The 20,839-nt window shown below is 38.2% G+C and overlaps 1 long non-coding RNA gene across 1 annotated transcript in view; it reads right to left on the bottom strand.

Annotated features, from left to right (window-relative positions):
* Nucleotides 1-589: 589 nt before the first annotated feature.
* Nucleotides 590-20,839, bottom strand: part of LOC144130474 (uncharacterized) — a 37,588-nt gene continuing 17,338 nt past the window's right edge. Inside the window, exon 4 of the long non-coding RNA XR_013314105.1 lies at nt 590-972. This is a non-coding gene — a long non-coding RNA (uncharacterized LOC144130474). The remainder of the gene's footprint in view (nt 973-20,839) is intronic.

The raw sequence follows: 20,839 nt of genomic DNA, 5'->3' as shown, positions 1-20,839 counted from the left end.
TCCCCAACGCAGTGAAGAGCTTATAGGTACAGAGCTCGAAATGTGTTCAGTAATTGACGTATTTGCCAAGTGCCAAAAAAAGCTTATCCAGATGCAGCATTGATCAACAGATTATTACTTCATATTTGGGTCATCCGCTGCCACAAGAGATAGAGTAGGTTTAGACTGCCCGCTGTAGGTCAGCTCCAAAAACGGCAGCTTACTTTTTCACGAAGCTTTTTACTGGAGAGCACTTAACTGAACAGGACGATAAATCAATAAATATTTAACTGAAGCAAAGACTAAAACCGCAGTGCCGGCTTAGATCAACAGCTTTCGGCCCTATGCCAGTCGGCAAACCTAATCGGAACATGCCGGAATCTCCAAGAGTCAACGGGTATTTGCGAACAAAAATATTTGAAAAAGTTATTTTGTGCTGTATGAAAGATTGGCTCCCAGCGTGTTGCGCAACATCAGACACAAGCGGTATAGAGCAGGTGGCACCTATTCGGTAGGTATTAAGTAATGCCAGATGCATGTATTATTTATTCTATGCGCAAAGCGTTTTCGAGGCTGATAAGATAGAGAGAAAAAGAACTATTGCGTACGTGGCTCCTGTGCTAGCCGCTAAGCTAGCGGGGGTTGCAGCAGGAGGCCCAGCTGGTCTTGCAGCTGGTCCGAGTCAAGCCAAGCACTGCACAAAGTACGGGGTGTTCTGGGCAGACGAGCTATGGTGGTGTCACCGCTGACGGTAGATAGGCCCTAGCCGGTTTATAGAGAATGTCAGCTGAATTTTCCGTAGGAAACGAACGGATGAGGTGCAGGCAGGGAACAGCGAGCTTATGTTCTCGAAGGGATTCGCAGAGTGGGGTATGTCTTTTCGATACATTTTTTGCACGACAGGTTCATGGCACCAGCATGAAGTAGGTGTCGCATTTAACCTTCCGCAGGCCGATGATCTGACGCCAAAGGTGGGCGAGATAACCACCAAAACTGCACAGAAAAGCGCGATATCACGTGTGTCAGAGGTAATCAACAACCGGGTCTCTTTATCCGAAAGTGCCACAGATAGCTCACTTACACACGTCTAGACCAAGTTTGCGCATACATGCGGCTTCCAAAATTTTCCTTCCTAGTCTAGTTTTTACCCTTCCGATAATGATGGCTTTATTTAATAAGGGGTAGCAACAATTGAATTCTCGGCAGTGTTTTGGAAGATTGGCGCCATTGTAAGGTTTCAGAGAACGGTAGTGCTGTCGCAGCCTATCATTTATACATTGACCCGTTTGCCCAACGCAAACACTTCATCTTAGCGGGAACTGGTACACCAAATTCGTGGCGCAGTGGGCATACTGGTGTCCCTGCATCGTCCTACACGCGACCCTGCTCTGATCATCCGCCACACGCTTATAGAGTTGGGATAACTTGCAAGGGGCTGAAAAGACAAGTCGGATGCCTTGCTTGCCCGCCACCCTCTTCAGGTTATGGGCCATCTTGTGCACATAGGACACGCTATCAAGCGGAGCTTTGTTCGCAGGGACTACCGGCTCTTGCCCATGCCCCTTCTGCCTCAGCCCCCATAACAACTATTCCGCCACTGCCTGGAAAATGGGCAGTGGGAACCCTGACTCTTGCAATTTATTCACTTTGCGATGAAAACTCTCAGCTGCCTTGTGCTGACGAGACTTCGAAAGGGTTCACCTCATACAGGTCATGGCTGTGCCTCTCTTTATTAGTTTGGAGTGGCAGATAGAAAAAGGCAAAATAGCCTTCTTTGAACGCAGCACATATGCCCAGCAGGCATGTTCATTGATCGTAAAATAAGTTGCAAATCTAAAAACTGCTGCTTTTCGAGGTTGAAGTTTAAAGATTGGGAAAAATGAAATATGGGCAACTGATACTGAATAAAAAAAGCCGCCACTTTCGGTTTTGAAATCTGTAAGCGTTTTTTGGGCTCTGTTTGATAAAGCTGCTTCAACTCTATATCGACATTCGTTCGCAACGTATGCGTCTATAGAATTTGGTGATATCTTCTTATTAATTGGACATCGCAACACACGTTTTAAAAGGTTTAATTTGCCTACCAGGTGGTGCTAAAACCAGACAACCAGTTGCGGTTTCGTTATTTGAGAGCTTCGTTCACACTTTGATGTCACATGTTCAACTTTTCTGTAGTTTTAAGCTCTAAAATCTCTGTCCTGAACAGCAAGTATTTTTTTCATGCCTTAGTTATGCTACAAAACCTTGAAAAGTGAAATATGGGCATCTGCAACTGAATAAATAAAGCCGCCACTTTCGGTTTTGAAATCTGTAAGCGTTTTGTGGGCTCAGTTTGATAAAGCTATTCTACCTCTATATCGACATTAGTTCGCAACTTATGCGTTTTTAGAATTTGGTGATATTTTTTTTTAATTGGACATCGCAACACACGTTTTAAAAGGTTTATTTTACCTACCAGATGGTGCTGAAATCAAACACCAGTTCCGGTTTCGTTTTTTGAGAGCTTCGTTCACTGTCTGATGTCGCATTTTCAACTTTTTGTAGTTTTAAGCTCTAAAATCTCTGTCTTCAACCGCAAGCTTATTTTTCGATCCTTTGCATTGCAACAAATTCTTGAAAAATGAAATATCGGCAACTGATACAGAATAAATAAAGCCGCTATTTTCGGTTTTGTAATCTGTAAGCGTTTTGTGGGCTCAGTTTGATAAAGCTACTCCAACTCTATATCGACATTCGTTCGCAACTTATGCATGCTTAGAATTTGGTGCTATCTTTTCTTTAATTGGACATCGCAACACACGTTTTAAAAGGTTTATTTTGCCTACCAGGTGGTGCTGAACTTAGAAAACCAGTTCCGGTTTCGTTTTTTGAGAGCTTTGTTCACTGTCTGATGTCGCATTTTCAACTTTTCTGTAGTTTTAAGCTCTAAAATCTCTGTCTTCAACCGCAAGCATATTTTTCGATCCTTTGCATTGCAACAAATTCTTGAAAAATGAAATATCGGCAACTGATACAGAATAAATAAAGCCGCCATTTTCGGTTTTGTAATCTGTAAGCGTTTTTTGGGCTCTGTTTATTAAAGCAACTTCAACTCTATATCGTCATTCATTCGCATCTTATGCGTCTTTAGAATTTGGTGATATCTTTTTTTTTAACTGGACATCGCAACACACGTTTTAAAAGGTTTATTTTGCCTACCAGGTGGTGCTAAAACCAAACAACCAGTTTCGGTTTCGTTATTTGAGAGCTTCGTTCACACTCTGATGTCGCATTTTCAACTTTTCTGTAGTTTTAAGCTCTAAAATCTCTGTCCTGGACCGCAAGTATTTTTCTCAATCCTTTGCTATGCTACAAAACCTTGTAAAGTGAAATATGGGCATCTGATACTGAATAAATAAAGCCGCCACTTTCGGTTTTGAAATCTGTAAGCGTTTTGCGGGCTCAGTTTGATAAACCTACTCTAACTCTATATCGACATTCGTTCGCAACTTATGCGTGCTTAGAATTTGGTGATATCTTCTTCTTAATTGGACATCGCAACACACGTTTTAAAAGGTTTTATTTGGCTACCAGGTGGTGCTAAAATCAGACACCAGTTTCGGTTTCGTTATTTGAGAGCTTCGTTCAGAGTTTGATGTCGCATTTTCAACTTTTTTTGTAGTTTTAAGCTCTGAAATCTCTGTCTTCTACCGTAAGAATGTTTTTCAATTCTTTACATTGCACCAAAAATTTGAAAAGTGAAATATGGGCAACTGTGACTGAATGAAAAAAGCCGCCACTTTCGGTTTTGAAATCTGTAAGGGTTTTGTGGGCTCAGCTTGATAAAGCTACTCCAACTCTATATCGACATTCCTTAGCAACTTATGCGTGCTTAGAGTTTGGTGATAATTTTTTTTTAATTGGACATTGCAACACATGTTTTAAATGGTTTATTTTGCCTACCAGGTAGTGCTGAAATCAAACAACCAGTTTCGGTTTCGTTATTTGAGAGCTTTGTTCAAAGTTTGATGTCGCATTTTCAACTTTTTTGTAGTTTTAAGCTCTAAAATCTCTGTACTCAACCGCAGGAATGTTTTTCAAACTTTTACAATGCAAATAAACATTGAAACGCTAAATATGGGCAACTCATACTGAATAAAAAAAGCCGCCACTTTCGCTTTTGAAATCTGTAAACGTTTTGTGGGCACCGTTTGATAAAGCAACTTCAACTCTATATCGACATTAGTTCGCAACTTATGCGTTTTTAGAATTTGGTGATATTTTTTTTTAATTGGACATCGCAACACACGTTTTAAAAGGTTTATTTTACCTACCAGATGGTGCTGAAATCAAACACCAGTTCCAGTTTCGTTTTTTGAGAGCTTCGTTCACTGTCTGATGTCGCATTTTCAACTTTTTGTAGTTTTAAGCTCTAAAATCTCTGTCTTCAACCGCAAGCTTATTTTTCGATCCTTTGCATTGCAACAAATTCTTGAAAAATGAAATATCGGCAACTGATACAGAATAAATAAAGCCGCTATTTTCGGTTTTGTAATCTGTAAGCGTTTTGTGGGCTCAGTTTGATAAAGCTACTCCAACTCTATATCGACATTCGTTCGCAACTTATGCATGCTTAGAATTTGGTGCTATCTTTTCTTTAATTGGACATCGCAACACACGTTTTAAAAGGTTTATTTTGCCTACCAGGTGGTGCTGAACTTAGAAAACCAGTTCCGGTTTCGTTTTTTGAGAGCTTTGTTCACTGTCTGATGTCGCATTTTCAACTTTTCTGTAGTTTTAAGCTCTAAAATCTCTGTCTTCAACCGCAAGCATATTTTTCGATCCTTTGCATTGCAACAAATTCTTGAAAAATGAAATATCGGCAACTGATACAGAATAAATAAAGCCGCCATTTTCGGTTTTGTAATCTGTAAGCGTTTTTTGGGCTCTGTTTATTAAAGCAACTTCAACTCTATATCGTCATTCATTCGCATCTTATGCGTCTTTAGAATTTGGTGATATCTTTTTTTTTAACTGGACATCGCAACACACGTTTTAAAAGGTTTATTTTGCCTACCAGGTGGTGCTAAAACCAAACAACCAGTTTCGGTTTCGTTATTTGAGAGCTTCGTTCACACTCTGATGTCGCATTTTCAACTTTTCTGTAGTTTTAAGCTCTAAAATCTCTGTCCTGGACCGCAAGTATTTTTCTCAATCCTTTGCTATGCTACAAAACCTTGTAAAGTGAAATATGGGCATCTGATACTGAATAAATAAAGCCGCCACTTTCGGTTTTGAAATCTGTAAGCGTTTTGCGGGCTCAGTTTGATAAACCTACTCTAACTCTATATCGACATTCGTTCGCAACTTATGCGTGCTTAGAATTTGGTGATATCTTCTTCTTAATTGGACATCGCAACACACGTTTTAAAAGGTTTTATTTGGCTACCAGGTGGTGCTAAAATCAGACACCAGTTTCGGTTTCGTTATTTGAGAGCTTCGTTCAGAGTTTGATGTCGCATTTTCAACTTTTTTTGTAGTTTTAAGCTCTGAAATCTCTGTCTTCTACCGTAAGAATGTTTTTCAATTCTTTACATTGCACCAAAAATTTGAAAAGTGAAATATGGGCAACTGTGACTGAATGAAAAAAGCCGCCACTTTCGGTTTTGAAATCTGTAAGGGTTTTGTGGGCTCAGCTTGATAAAGCTACTCCAACTCTATATCGACATTCCTTAGCAACTTATGCGTGCTTAGAGTTTGGTGATAATTTTTTTTAATTGGACATTGCAACACATGTTTTAAATGGTTTATTTTGCCTACCAGGTAGTGCTGAAATCAAACAACCAGTTTCGGTTTCGTTATTTGAGAGCTTTGTTCAAAGTTTGATGTCGCATTTTCAACTTTTTTGTAGTTTTAAGCTCTAAAATCTCTGTACTCAACCGCAGGAATGTTTTTCAAACTTTTACAATGCAAATAAACATTGAAACGCGAAATATGGGCAACTCATACTGAATAAAAAAAGCCGCCACTTTCGGCTTTGAAATCTGTAAGGGTTTTGTGGGCTCAGTTTGATAAAGCTACTCCAACTCTATATCAACATTCGTTCGCAGCTCATGCGTGCTTAGAATTTGGTGCTATCTTTTCTTTATTGGACATCGCAACACACGTTTTAAAAGGTTTATTTTACCTACCAGGCGGTGCTGAAATCAGACAACCAGTTCCGGTTTCGTTTTTTGAGAGCTTCGTTCACTGTCTGATGTCGCATTTTCAACTTTTCTGTAGTTTTAAGCTCTAAAATCTGTCTTCAACCGCAAGCATATTTCTCAATATTTCGCATTGCAACAAAAGCTTGAAAAGTGAAATATGGGCAACTGATACTGATTATATAAAGCCGCCACTTTCGCTTTTGAAATCTGTAAGCGTTTTGTGGGCTCCGTTTGATAAAGCAACTTCGACTCTATATCGACATTAGTTCGCAACTTATGCGTCTTTAGAATTTGGTGATATTTTTTTTTAATTGGACATCGCAACACACGTTTTAAAAGGTTTATTTTACCTACCAGGTGGTGCTGAAAACAGACACCAGTTTCGGTTTCTTTATTTGAGAGCTTCGTTCACAGTTTGATGTCGCATTTTCAACTTTCCTGTAGTTTTAAGCTCTAAAATCTCTGCCTTCCACCGTAAGAATGTTTTTCAATCCTTTACATTGCAACAAAACTTTGAAAAGTGAAATATGGGCAACTGTGACTGAATAAAAAAAGCAGCCACTTTCGGTTTTTAAATCTGTAAGGGTTTTGTGGGCTCACTTTTATATAGCTACTCCAACTTTATATCGACATTCCTTAGCAACTTATGCGTGCTTAGAGTTTGGTGATAATTTTTTTTTAATTGGACATTGCAACACAGGTTTTAAATGGTTTATTTTGCCTACCAGGTGGTGCTATAATCAAACAACCAGTTTCGGTTTCGTTATTCGAGAATTTCGTTCACAGTTTGATGTCGCATTTTCAACTTTTTTGTAGTTTTAAGCTCTAAAATCTCTGTCTTCAACCGCATGCATATTTCTCAATCCTTTGCATTGCAACAAAATCTTGAAAAATGAAATTTGGGCAGCTGATACAGAATAAATAAAGCCGCCATTTTCGGTTTTGTAATCTGTAAGCGTTTTCTGGGCTCTGTTTGATAAAGCAACTTCAACTCTATATCGTCATTCGTTCGCATCTTATGCGTCTTTAGAATTTGGTGATATCTTTTTTTATTTGGACATCGCAACACACGTTTTAAAAGGTTTATTTTGCCTACCAGGTGGTGCTGAAATCAGACAACCAGTTCCGGTTTCGGTTTTTGAGTGTTTCGTTCACTGTCTGATGTCGCATTTTCAAATTTTCTGTAGTTTTAAGCTCCTAAATTTCTGTCTTCAACCGCAAGCATATTTCTCAATCCTTTGCATTGCAACAAAACCTTGAAAAATGATATATGGGCAACTGATACTGAATAAAAAAGCCGCCACTTTCGGTTTTGAAATCTGTAAGCGTTTTGTGGGCTCTGTTTGATAAAGCTGCTCCAACTCTATATCGACATTCGTTCGCATCTTATGCGTGCTTAGAATTTGGTGATATCTTCTTTTTAATTGGACATCGCAACACACGTTTTAAAAGGTTTAATTTGCCTACCAGGTGGTGCTAAAACCAGACAACCAGTTGCGGTTTCGTTATTTATGAGCTTCGTTCACACTCTGATGTCACATGTTCAACTTTTCTGTAGTTTTAAGCTCTAAAATCTCTGTCCTGAACAGCAAGTATTTTTTTCATGCCTTAGTTATGCTACAAAACCTTGAAAAGTGAAATATGGGCATCTGCAACTGAATAAATAAAGCCGCCACTTTCGGTTTTGAAATCTGTAAGCGTTTTGTGGGCTCAGTTTGATAAAGCTATTCTAACTCTATATCGACATTCGTTCGCAACTTATGCGTGCTTCAAATTTGGAGATATCTTCTTTTTAATTGTACATCGCAACACACGTTTTAAATGGTTTATTTTGCCTACCAGGTGGTGCTAAAACCAGACAACCAGTTTCGGTTTCGTTGTTTGAGAGCTTCGTTCACACTGTGATGTCGCATTTTCAACTTTTCTGTAGTTTTAAGCTCTAATATCACTCTCTTCAACCGCAAGCATATTTCTCAATCCTTTGCAATGCAACAAAACCTTGTAAAGTGAAATATGGGCAACTGATACTGATTATATAAAGCCGCCACTTTCGCTTTTGAAATCTTTAAACGTTTTGTGGGCACCGTTTGATAAAGCAACTTCAACTCTATATCAACATTAGTGCGCAACTTCTGCGTCTTTAGAATTTGGTGGTATTTTTTTTTATTTGGACATCGCAACACACGTTTTAAAATGTTTATTTTACCTACCAGGTGGTGCTGAAATCAAACACCAGTTTCGGTTTCGTTATTTGAGAACTTCGTTCACAGTTTGATGTCGCATTTTCAACTTTCCTGTAGTGTTAAGCTCTAAAATGTCTGTCTTCAACCGTAAGAATGTTTTTCAATCCTTTACATTGCAACAAAACTTTGAAATGTGAAATATGGGCAACTGTGACTGAATAAAAAAAGCAGCCACTTTCGGTTTTGAAATCTGTAAGCGTTTTGTGGGCTCACTTTGATAAAGCTACTCCAACTCTATATCGACATTCGTTCGCAACTTGTGCGTGCTTAGAATTTGGTGATATTTTTTCTTTAATTGGACATAGCAACACACGTTTTAAAAGGTTTATTTTGCCTACCAGGTGGTGCTGAATCCAGACAACCAGTTTCGGTTTCGTTATTTGAGAGCTTCGTTCACACTGTGATGTCGCATTTTCATCTTTTCTGTAGTTTTAAGCTCTAAAATCTCTGTCTTCAACCGCAAGCATATTTCTCAATTCTTCGCAATGCAACAAAACCTTGAAAAATAAAATATGGGCAACTGATACAGAATAAATAAAGCCGCCATTTTCGGTCTTGTAATCTGTAAGCGTTTTCAGGGCTCTGTTTGATAAAGCAACTTCAACTCTATATCGTCATTCATTCGCATCATATGCGTCTTTAGAATTTGGTGATATCTTTTTTTAATTGGACATCGCAACACACGTTTTAAAAGGTTTATTTTGCCTACCAGGTGGTGCTGAATTTAGACAACCAGTTTCGGTTTTGTTATTTGAGAGCTTCGTTCACACTTTGATGTCGCATTTTCAACTTTTCTGTAGTTTTAAGCTCTAAAATCTCTGTCCTGGACGGCAAGTATTTTTTTCAATTCTTTGCTATGCTACAAAATCTTGTAAAGTGAAATATGGGCATCTGATACTGAATAAATAAAGCCCCCACTTTCGGTTTTGAAATCTGTAAGCGTTTTGCGGGCTTAGTTTGATCAACCTACTCTAACTCTACATCGACATTCGTTCGCAACTTATGCGTGCTTAGAATTTGGTGATATCTTCCTTTTAATGGGACATCGCAACACACGTTTTAAAAGGTTTATTTTGCCTACCAGGTGGTGCTAAAATCAAACAACCAGTTTCGGTTTCGTTATTTGAAAGCTTCGTTCACACTGTGATGTCGCATTTTCAACTTTTATGTAGTTTTAAGTTCTAAAATCTCTGTCCTGAACAGCAAGTATTTTTTTATGCCTTATTTAAGCTACAAAACCTTGAAAAATGAATTATGGGCAACTGGTACTGAATAAAAAAAGCCGCCACTTTCGGTTTTGAAATCAGTAAGCGTCTTGTGGGCTCTGTTTGATAAAGCAACTTCAACTCTATATCGACATTCGTTCGCAACTTATGCGTGCTTAGAATTAAGTGTTATCTTCTTTTTCATTGGACATCTCAACACACGTTTTAAAAGGTTTATTTTGCCTACCAGGTTGTGCTAAAATCAAAAATTCAGTTTCGGTTTCGTTATTTGAGAGCTTCGTTCACACTTTGATGTCGCATTTTCAACTTTTCTGTAGTTTTAAGCTCTAAAATCTCTACCTTCAACCGTAAGAATGTTTTCAATCCTTTACAATGCAACAAAACCTTGAAAAATGAAGTATGGGCAACTGATACAGAATAAATAAAGCCGCCATTTTCGGTTTTGTAATCTGTAAGCGTTTTCTTGGCTCTGTTTGATAAAGCAACTTCAACTCTATATCGTCATTGGTTCGCAACTTATGCGTCTTTAGAATTTGGTGATATCTTTTTTTAATTGGACATCGCAACACACGTTTTAAATGGTTTATTTTGCCTACCAGGTGGTGCTAAAACCAGACAACCAGTTTCGGTTTCGTTATTTGAGAGCTTCGTTCAAAGTTTGATGTCGCATTCTCAACTTTTCTGTAGTTTTAAGCTCTAAAATTTCTGTCCTCAACCGTATAAAAGTTTTTTATATCCTTTGCATTGCAACAAAACTTTGGAAAATGAAATATGGGCACCTGATACTGAATAAATAAAGCCGCCATTTTCGGTTTTGAAATCTGTAAGCGTTTTGTGGGCTCAGTTTGATAAAGCTACTCCAACTCTATATCGACATTCGTTCGCAACTTATGCGTGCTTAAAATTTCGTGATATCTTTTCTTTATTTGGACATCGCAACACACGTTTTAAAAGGTTTATTTTGCCTACCAAGTGATGCTGAAATCAAACAACCAGTTTCGGTTTCGTTATTTGAAAGCTTCGTTCAAAGTTTGATGTCGCATTTTCAACTTTTCTGTAGTTTCAAGCTCTAGAATTTCTGTCTTCAACAGAAAAAATGTTTTTCTATTCTTTACTATGCAACAAAATACTGAAAAATGAAATATGGGCACCTGATACTGAATAAATAAAGCCGCCACTTTCGGTTTTGAAATCTGTAAGCGTTTTGTGGGCTCAGTTTGATAAAGCTACTCCAACTCTATATCGACATTCGTTCGCAACTTATGCGTGCTTAAAATTTCGTGATATCTTTTCTTTATTTGGACATCGCAACACACGTTTTAAAAGGTTTATTTTGCCTACCAAGTGATGCTGAAATCAAACAACCAGTTTCGGTTTCGTTATTTGAAAGCTTCGTTCAAAGTTTGATGTCGCATTTTCAACTTTTCTGTAGTTTCAAGATCTAGAATTTCTGTCTTCAACAGAAAAAATGTTTTTCTATTCTTTACTATGCAACAAAATACTGAAAAAAGAAATATGGGCATCTGATACTGAATAAATAAAGCCGCCACTTTCGGTTTTGTAATCTGTAAGCGTTTTCTGGGCTCTGTTTGATAAAGCAACTTCAACTCTATATCGTCATTCATTCGCATCTTATGCGTCTTTAGAATTTGGTGATATTTTTTTTTTAATTGGACATCGCAACACACGTTTTGAAAGGTTTATTTTGCCTACCAGGTGATGCTAAAACCAGACAACCAGTTTCGGTTTCGTTATTTGAGAGGTTCGTTCACACTCTGATGTTGCATTTTCAACTTTTCTGTAGTTTTAAGCTCTAAAATCTCTGTCCTGGACCGGAAGTGTTTTTCTCTATCCTTTGCTATGCTACAAAACCTTGTAAAGTGAAATATGGGCATCTGATACTGAATAAATAAAGCCGCCACTTTCGGTTTTGAAATCTGTAAGCGTTTTGCGGGCTCAGTTTGATAAACCTACTCTAACTCTATATCGACATTCGTTCGCAACTTATGCGTGCTTAGAGTTTGGTGATATTTTCTTCTTAATTGGACATCGCAACACACGTTTTAAAAGGTTTGATTTGGCTATCAGGTGGTGCTGAAATCAGACAACCAGTTTCGGTTTCGTTATTTGAAAGCTTCGTTCACACTTTGATGTCGCATTTTCAACTTGTTTTGTAGTTTTAAGCTCTGAAATCTCTGTCTTCAACCGCATGCATATTTCTCAATCCTTTGCATTGCAACAAAATCTTGAAAAATGAATTATGGGCAGCTGATACAGAATAAATAAAGCCGCCATTTTCGGTTTTGTAATCTGTAAGCGTTTTCTGGGCTCTGTTTGATAAAGCAACTTCAACTCTATATCGTCATTCGTTCGCATCTTATGCGTCTTTAGAATTTGGTGATATCTTTTTTTAATTGGACATCGCAACACACGTTTTAAAAGGTTTATTTTACCTACCAGGTGGTGCTGAAACCAAAAAACCAGTTTCGGTATCGTTATTTGAGAGCTTCGTTCACAATTTGATGTCGCATTTTCAACTTTTTTGTAGTTTTAAGCTCTAAAATCTCTGTTCTAAACCGCAAGCATATTTTTCTATCCTTTGCAATGCAACAAAACCTTGAAAAATGAAATATGGGCAACTGATGCTGAATAAATAAAGCCGCCACTTTCGGTATTGAAATCTGTAAGCGTTTTGTGGGCTCAGTTTGATAAAGCTACTCCAACTCTAGATCGACATTCGTTCGCAACTTATGCGTGCTTAGAATTTGGTGTTATCTTCTCTTTATTTGGATATCGCAAAGCACGTTCTAAAAGGTTTATTTTGACTACCAGGTAGTGCTGAAATCAAACAACCAGTTTCGGTTTCGCTATTTGAAAGCTTCGTTCAAAGTTTGATGTCGCATTTTCAACTTTTCTGTAGTTTCAAGCTCTACAATTTCTGTCTTCAACATAAAAAATGTTTTTTTATCCCTTATCCTGCAACAAAACCTTGAAAAATGAAACATGGGCATCTGATACTGAATAAATAAAGCCGCCACTTTCGGTTTTGAAATCTGTAAGCGTTTTTTGGGCTCCGTTTGATAAAGCAACATCAACTCTGTATCGACATTTGTTCGCAACTTATGGGTCTTTAGAATTTGGCGATATTTTCTTTTTAATTGGACATTGCAACACACGTTTTAATTGGTTTATTTTGCCTACCAGGTGGTACTGAAATCAGACAACCAGTTTCGGTTTTGTTATTTGAGAGCTTCGTTCACACTGTGATGTCGCATTTTCAACTTTTCTGTAGTTTTAAGCTCTAAAATCTCTGTCTTCAACCGCAAGCATATTTCTCAATCCTTTGCAATGCAACAAAACTTTGAAGAGTGAAATATGGGCAACTGATACTGATTATATAAAGCCGCCACTTTCGCTTTTGAAATCTGTAAGCGTTTTGTGGGCTCCGTTTGATAAAGCAACTTCAACTCTATATCGACATTCGTACGCAACTTATGCGTCTCTAGAATTTGGGGATATCTTCTTTTTAATTGGACATCGCAACACACGTTTTAAAAGGTTTATTTTGCCTACCAGGTGGTGCTGAAAAAAGACAACCAGTTTCGGTTTCGTTATTTGAGAGCTTCGTTCACAGTTTGATGTCGCATTTTCATCTTTTCTGTAGTTTTAAGCTCTAAGATCTCTGTCTTCAACCGCAAGCATCTTTTTCAATCCTTTGCAATGCAACAAAACCTTGAAAAATAAAATATGGGCAACTGATACAGAATAAATAAAGCCGCCATTTTCGGTTTTGTAATCTGTAGGCGTTTTCTGGGCTCTGTTTGATAAAGCAACTTCAACTCTATATCGTCATTAATTCGCATTTTATGCGTCTTTAGAATTTGGTGATATCTTTTTTTTAATTAGACATCGCAACACACGTTTTAAAAGGTTTATTTTGCCTACCAGGTGGTGCTAAAACCAGACAACCAGTTTCGGTTTCGTTATTTGAGAGCTTCGTTCACACTCTGATGTTGCATTTTCAACTTTTCTGTAGTTTTAAGCTCTAAAATCTCTGTCCTGGACCGGAAGTGTTTTTCTCTATCCTTTGCTATGCTACAAAACCTTGTAAAGTGAAATATGGGCATCTGATACTGAATAAATAAAGCCGCCACTTTCGGTTTTGAAATCTGTAAGCGTTTTGCGGGCTCAGTTTGATAAACCTACTCGAACTCTATATCGACATTCGTTCGCAACTTATGCGTGCTTAGAATTTGGTGATATCTTCTTCTTAATTGGACATCGCAACACACGTTTTAAAAGGTTTGATTTGGCTATCAGGTGATGCTGAAATCAAACAACCAGTTTCGGTTTCGTTATTTGAAAGCTTCTTCACACTCTGATGTCGCATTTTCAACTTTTTTTATAGTTTTAAGCTCTGAAATCTCTGTACTCAACCGCAGGAATGTTTTTCACGTCTTTACAATGCAACAAAGCTTTGAAACGCGAAATATGGGCAACTGATACTGAATAAAAAACGCCGCCACTTTCGGTTTTGAAACGTGTAAGCGTTTTGTGGGCTCACTTTGATAAAGCTACTCGAACTCTATATCGACATTCGTTCGCAACTTATGCGTGCTTAGAAATTGGTGATATTTTTTCTTTAATTGGACATCGCAACACACGTTTTAAAAGGTTTATTTTGCCTACCAAGGGGTGCTAAAAACAGACAACCAGTTTCGGTTTCGTTATTTGAGAACTTCGTTCACAGTTTGATGTCGCATTTTCAACTTTTTTGTCGTTTTAAGCTCTAAAATCTCTGTCTTCAACCGCACGCATATTTTTCAATCCTTTGCATTGCAACAAAATCTTGAAAAATGAATTATGGGCAGCTGATACAGAATAAATAAAGCCGCCACTTTCGGTTTTGAAATCTGTAAGCGTTTTGCGGGCTCAGTTTGATAAACCTACTCTAACTCTATATCAACATTCGGTCGCAACTTATGCGTGCTTAGAATTTGGTGATATCTTCTTCTTAATTGGACATCGCTACACACGTTTTAAAAGGTTTGATTTGGCTACCAGGTGATGCTGAAATCAGACACCAGTTTCGGTTTCGTTATTTGAGAGCTTCGTTCAGAGTTTGATGTCGCATTCTCAACTTTTTTTGTAGTTTTAAGCTCTAGAATCTCTGTACTCAACCGCAGGAATGTTTTTCAATTTTTTACAATGCAACTAAACATTGAAACGCGAAATATGGGCAACTGATACTGAATAAAAAACGCCGCCACTTTCGGTTTTGAAATCTGTAAGCGTTTTGTGGGCTCAGTTTGATAAAGCTACTCCAACTCTATATCGACATTCGTTCGCAGCTCATGCGTGCTTAGAATTTGGTGCTATCTTTTCTTTAATTGGACATCGCAACACACGTTTTAAAAGGTTTATATTGCCTACCAGGCGGTGCTGAAATCAAACAACCAGTTCCGGTTTCGTTTTTTGAGAGCTTTGTTCACTGTCTGATGTCGCATTTTCAACTTTTCTGTAGTTTTAAGCTCTAAAATCTGTCTTCAACCGCAAGCATATTTCTCAATATTTTGCATTGCAACAAAACCTTGAAAAGTGAAATATGGGCAACTGATACTGATTATATAAAGCCGCCACTTTCGCTTTTGAAATCTGTAAGCGTTTTGTGGGCTCCGTTTGATAAAGCAACTTCAACTCTATATTGACATTAGTTCGCAACTTATGCGTCTTTAGAATTTGGTGATATTTTTTTTAATTGGACATCGCAACACACGTTTTAAAAGGTTTATTTTACCTACCAGGTGGTGCTGAATACAAACACCAGTTTCGGTTTCGTTATTTGAGAGCTTCGTTCACAGTTTGATGTCGCATTTTCAACTTTCCTGTAGTTTTAAGCTCTATAATCTCTCCCTTCCACCGTAAGAATGTTTTTTAATCCTTTACATTGCAAAAAAATTTTGAATTGTGATATATGGGCAACTGTGACTGAATAAAAAAAGCAGCCACTTTCGGTTTTGAAATCTGTAAGGGTTTTGTGGGCTCACTTTTATAAAGCTACTCCAACTCGATATCGACATTCCTTAGCAACTTATGCGTGCTTAGAGTTTGGTGATTATTTTTTTTTAATTGGACATTGCAACACATGTTTTAAATGGTTTATTTTGCCTACCAGGTAGTGCTAAAATCAGACAACCAGTTTCGGTTTCGTTATTTGAGAGCTTCGTTCAAAGTTTGATGTCGCATTTTCAACTTTTCTGTAGTTTTAAGCTCTAGAATCTCTGTACTCAACCGCAGGAATGTTTTTCAATTTTTTACAATGCAACTAAACATTGAAACGCGAAATATGGGCAACTGATACTGAATAAAAAACGCCGCCACTTTCGGTTTTGAAATCTGTAAGCGTTTTGTGGGCTCAGTTTGATAAAGCTACTCCAACTCTATATCGACATTCGTTCGCAGCTCATGCGTGCTTAGAATTTGGTGCTATCTTTTCTTTATTGGACATCGCAACTAACGTTTTAAAAGGTTTATTTTGCCTACCAGGCGGTGCCTAAATCAAACAACCAGTTCCGGTTTCGTTTTTTGAGAGCTTCGTTCACTGTCTGATGTCGCATTTTCAACTTTTCTGTAGTTTTAAGCTCTAAAATCTGTCTTCAACCGCAAGCATATTTCTCAATATTTTGCATTGCAACAAAACCTTGAAAAGTGAAATATGGGCAACTGATACTGATTATATAAAGCCGCCACTTTCGCTTTTGAAATCTGTAAGCGTTTTGTGGGCTCCGTTTGATAAAGCAACTTCAACTCTATTTCGACATTAGTTCGCATCTTATGCGTCTTTAGAATTTGGTGATTTTTTTTTTAATTGGACATCGCAACACACGTTTTAAAAGGTTTATTTTACCTACCAGGTGGTGCTGAAAACAAACACCAGTTTCGGTTTCGTTATTTGAGAGCTTCGTTCACAGTTTGATGTCGCATTTTCAACTTTCCTGTAAATTTAAGCTCTAAAATCTCTCCCTTCCACCGTAAGAATGTTTTTTAATCCTTTACATTGCAAAAAAACTTTGAATTGTGAAATATGGGCAACTGTGACTGAATAAAAAAAGCAGCCACTTTCGGTTTTGAAATCTGTAAGGGTTTTGTGGGCTCACTTTTATAAAGCTACTCCAACTCTATATCGACATTCCTTAGCAACTTATGCGTGCTTAGAGTTTGGTGATAATTTTTTTGAATTGGACATTGCAACACAGGTTTTAAATGGTTTATTTTGCCTACCAAGTGTTGCTGAAATCAGACAACCAGTTTCGGTTTCGTTATTCGAGAATTTCGTTCACAGTTTGATGTCGCATTTTCAACTTTTTTGTAGTTTTAAGCTCTAAAATCTCTGTCTTCAACCGCATGCATATTTCTCAATCCTTTGCATTGCAACAAAATCTTGAAAAATGAAATTTGGGCAGATGATACAGAATAAATAAAGCCGCCATTTTCGGTTTTGTAATCTGTAAGCGTTTTCTGGGCTCTGTTTGATAAAGCAACTTCAACTCTATATCGTCATTCGTTCGCATCTTATGCGTCTTTAGAATTTGGTGATATCTTTTTTTATATGGACATCGCAACACACGTTTTAAAAGGTTTATTTTGCCTACCAGGTGATGCTGAAATCAAACAACCAGTTCCGGTTTCGTTTTCTGAGTGTTTCGTTCACTGTCTGATGTCGCATTTTCAAATTTTCTGTAGTTTTAAGCTCCTAAATTTCTGTCTTCAACCGCAAGCATATTTCTCAATCCTTTGCGTTGCAACAAAACCTTGAAAAATGATATATGGGCAACTGATACTGAATAAAAAAAGCCGCCACTTTCGGTTTTGAAATCTGCAAGCGTTTTGTGGGCTCAGTTTGATAAAGCCACTCCAACTCTATATCGACATTCGTTCGCAACTTATGCATGCTTAGAATTTGGTGCTATTTTTTCTTTAATTGGACATCGCAACACACGTTTTAAAAGGTTTATTTTGCCTACCAGGTGGTGCTGAATTTAGACAACCAGTTTCGGTTTCGTTTTTCGAGAGCTTCGTTCACTGTCTGATGTCGCATTTTCAACTTTTCTGTAGTTTTAAGCTCTAAAATCTCTGTCTTCAACCGCAAGCATATTTTTCGATCCTTTGCATTGCAAGAAATTCTTGAAAAATGAAATTTCGGCAACTGATACAGAATAAATAAAGCCGCCATTTTCGGTTTTGTAATCTGTAAGCGTTTTCTGGGCTCCATTTGATAAAGCAACTTCAACTCTATATCGACCTACGTTCGCAACTTATGCGTCTTTAGAATTTGGTGATATCTTCTTTTTATATGGACATCGCAACACACGTTTTAAAATGTTTATTTTGCCTACCAATTGGTGCTGAAATCAGACAACCAGTTTCGGTTTCGTTATTTGAGAGCTTCGTTCACACTCTGATGTCGCATTTTCAACTTTTCTGTAGTTTCAAGCTCTAAAATCTTTGTCCTGAACCGCAAGCATATTTTTCAATCCTTTGCCATGCAACAAAACCTTGAAAAGTGAAATATGGGCAACTGATACTGATTATATAAAGCAGCCACTTTCGCTTTTGAAATCTGTAAGCGTTTTGTGGGCTCCGTTTGATAAAGCAACTTCAACTCTATATCGACATTCGTTCGCAACTTATGCGTCTTTAGAATTTGGTGATATTTTTTTTTAATTGGACATCGCAACACACGTTTTAAAAGGTTTAGTTTACCTACCAGGTGGTGCTGAAATCAGACACCAGTTTCGGTTTCGTTATTTGAGAGCTTCGTTCAGAGTTTGATGTCGTATTTTCAACTTTTTTTGTAGTTTTAAGCTCTAAAATCTCTGTCTTCTACCGTAAGAATGTTTTTCAATCCTTTAAATTGCACCAAAACTTTGAAAAGTGAAATATGGGCAACTGTGACTGAATGAAAAAAGCCGCCACTTTCGGTTTTGAAATCTGTAATTGTTTTGTGGGCTCAGCTTGATAAAGCTTCTCCAACTCTATATCGACATTCCTTAGCAACTTATGCGTGCTTAGAGTTTGGTGATAATTTTTTTTTAATTGGATATTGCAACACAGGTTTTAAATGGTTTATTTTGCCTACCAGGTGGTGCTGAAATCAAACAACCAGTTTCGGTTTCGTTATTCGAGAGTTTCGTTCACAGTTTGATGTCGCATTTTCAACTTTTTTGTAGTTTTAAGCTCTAAAATCTCTGTCTTCAACCGCATGCATATTTCTCAATCCTTTGCATTGCAACAAAATCTTGAAAAATGAAATTTGGGCAGCTGATACAGAATAAATAAAGCCGCCATTTTCGGTTTTGTAATCTGTAAGCGTTTTCTGGGCTCTGTTTGATAAAGCAACTTCAACTCTATATCGTCATTCGTTCGCATCTTATGCGTCTTTAGAATTTGGTGATATTTTTTTTAAATTGGACATCGCAACACACGTTTTAAAAGGTTTATTTTACCTACCAGGTGGTGCTAAAATCTGACACCAGTTTCGGTTTCGTTATTTGAGAGCTTCGTTCACAGTGGGCCTCTTCGATTTTCTACGCTCGGGCAGCCCGCTGGCTGCCAGCAAGTTAGCCCCTGACAGGAAAACGCGTCATGGTCACGTGAGCTGGCAGCCACCGGAAACCGTAAGGAAAGTTTCGAGCAGCCGGATCGCGCGTCAGCGTCGTCTGCTGCGTCGTCTGCTGATCACTTTCATCATGTCGAGCGAAGAGGTAGCTGCACTTGCTGCGCTCACCGATTCTGTTGACCGGAGTGAGACCGTTGACTGCAGCGAAGATGACGCTCGGAATTACGAGTTTGCAGATATCTACATATGCTACGGTCGGTCATATACGCCGGAGGTTCTCGTTAATTTTTATTTCTTACGTACATATAATATATGTGAATTAATTCGCGCAGGAGGATACCTTTTGGGCGACGCTGCTTATCCGTTGCTGCCGTGGCTGCTGCCGCCGTACCGCCAGTCCACGACCAACTGGCAGCCTTGGATGACGGCATTTAACAATGCGCACAGTCGGCAGCGCGTTGTTGTGGAGGGCAGCTTCGGCCTGCTGAAGGCGCGGTTTCAGCGGCTCCTTTACATCGACGTCGCAAGGATAAGCCAGGCGGTGCACATTGTGCTGGCAGCTTGCGTGCTGCACAACAAGGCAAGAAGGCGCGGCGACGCGATGGAAATGCTGGAAGAGGTGGACAGCGGAACCAACGTGTCGCCAACCGAGCCTGCCGACGACGACGAAGAGTGTGCTGTCTCGGCAGGAACTTTGCGCGACAGCGTGGCTCAGAGACTGTAATCGTGAAGTATATATGCCTCCTGTGTGTGCCTTTCTTCATTTGTTTTTTCATTGCTTGAGTTTATATTATAATGCATGCATTGTGAGCTTCCATCACTCTTTTACATTTAAAGATAAAATTAAGGCTGAAAGCATAGAAATTGAATTATTTGCTTTCAGCAAAAATATATGTTAGCGTTATGTATATATATGTTGCCGGTTGGGACAATAAATGAAGCAACGCAATTGTCACTGTGATGATTGACTTGCAGCCTTTCAATCTTTTCTTTAAATGTAATGGAGTGGTCTTCCTAGATTTTTTTGCCAAGAGTATTAAATTTTTGTCCTTTTCATTTCTGTACTTTTGTATTTGCATGCCATTTCTGTTTTTTTTACATTGAAATATTTTTAACATACACTGCAGATAGATGATGTGGTGAAGAATGGCGTATTGTTAATTGCAACTGCGCTTTAATTAAATGGCTGTGACCGTTCTTTCTTACTTTATATCAAAAGATATGGTTTTACCTCATCACAGTAATATCCCAGGTGTTGCTAATGGGAATTGCTTTTTCTGTGGTTTTATTTGTCCCAGAAGGAACAGTTTTTTTTAGTGTATATATGGTCCTAATAGGGCATCAGGTGATTTTGTGCTGGGCTCATCTTCTGGTCCGTACTGCGAACTTCTGGCTGAAGTGGGATTTGCTAGCTCCTGCTCAGAACTTTTTGTTGTTGAATTGGCAGCCTTTTCTGTCGTTGATGTTCCTGAACCGTGCACTAACAAAATTTTTTAGCTGAATCTCATGATTTTTCATGCAATAAATTGCATAAATAGTAATTAATTTGAAAAAAAAACTTTGCTTATTTATTAACCATACTCCACT

Source organism: Amblyomma americanum, chromosome 4, assembly GCF_052857255.1.
Source record: "Amblyomma americanum isolate KBUSLIRL-KWMA chromosome 4, ASM5285725v1, whole genome shotgun sequence".
NCBI lineage: Eukaryota > Metazoa > Arthropoda > Arachnida > Ixodida > Ixodidae > Amblyomma > Amblyomma americanum.
Note: the sequence above shows the minus strand (reverse complement) of the source record. Positions and strands in the feature narration are given on the sequence as shown.